This window comes from Chiloscyllium plagiosum, unplaced genomic scaffold (assembly GCF_004010195.1).
Source record: "Chiloscyllium plagiosum isolate BGI_BamShark_2017 unplaced genomic scaffold, ASM401019v2 scaf_10598, whole genome shotgun sequence".
Taxonomy (NCBI): domain Eukaryota; kingdom Metazoa; phylum Chordata; class Chondrichthyes; order Orectolobiformes; family Hemiscylliidae; genus Chiloscyllium; species Chiloscyllium plagiosum.
The window spans coordinates 27,750-29,000 of record NW_025212838.1 but is presented as its reverse complement, the minus strand read 5'-3'; positions in this window follow the sequence as shown (position 1 = coordinate 29,000).

Sequence of the window (1,251 nt, the reverse complement as noted above, 5' to 3'; positions counted from 1 at the left end):
GCCTGGTTCCACACTGTAGGGTAACTAATCTAATCTAATCATGCACTTCCAGACTTTTCTACTTCCCACCATGCCCCCCTGAACCCCTCTCATCCAATTTAGAATATAGTTTAAAATTACAAGGTTGGAAAATCTTTTGTCTGGAATGCTGTTTTGATTGTGAACACATCAAGCAGATGGCGGAGGTATTTCCAATAAATTTACAATTTGACATGAAATTACAGCCTATAATGACCAGGTTGTTGGTTCATAATCATGCTCACCACTCTACCCAACCAGGAAACAATACAAGGAACAGAGGACACATTCAATAATTCAGAAAATGAAACCAAGGTTTCTCTCACCCTGTACTTTTCAGTACACCCCCTTATCTGAATAGTATGAATGAGATTTTGTGCACAAGCACCATTTACATTACACACATGGTTCCAGAGTTGTCGTTTGAGTTGACCACAAATGCTAATTTTCATAAACATATAGGATAAATTGACATCAACCACATGAACAGCAGGAAACCCACATCCACTGCACCTTTTGGTCCATGAATTCTATCTCCTATTTCTCAGAGATTATTTTCTCCTAATATCTCACCCATGGTCAAATGTGGGCACTTGGACATCTGGAAAAATTTAGACTATGTACATAAACCAAATGGCTTACTTCATATGTATGGAATAATTATGTCATCGTACATGGCATTTTGCAAGTCATCCATACAACTCTCAACAATGAAAGGATCTTTAATTTTATGTGATTTGCTAATATTCTTTCATTAATACATATGTATTGTTGTTGACAAGGAGGTATGACCTCTCAAACCCTAGAACTCAGCAGTAATGCTCCACAAGCTTCTATTAAAACAAAAAGATGGCATGGTTGCCCAAACAAAAGATAACAACCAGATGTAAAATTAGTTCTGCAATATTAAGACATGCAAAACGCTTGAGTAGGTCAGCAATATCAGCAGAACACCAGGTTTGGAGGACATAATTTGTTTTATCACAAACTCGATGTTCTGTTTAAAACTAGGCATTGGAAGACTGAACTGAGTCATTTATTGTGGTCACATGTAATAAGATACAGTGAAATGTGTGGTTTTGTGTGCTATACAAGCAAATCATACCGTGCAAAGAACATCAGGGTAGCAAAACAGAGTGCAGAATGTAGTGTGACAGCTGTAGAAAAGGGGGTGGGTGGGGAGAGAAAAAGAGGAGAGAAGAGAGAGAAGAGAGAGAGAGAGAGAGAGAGAAG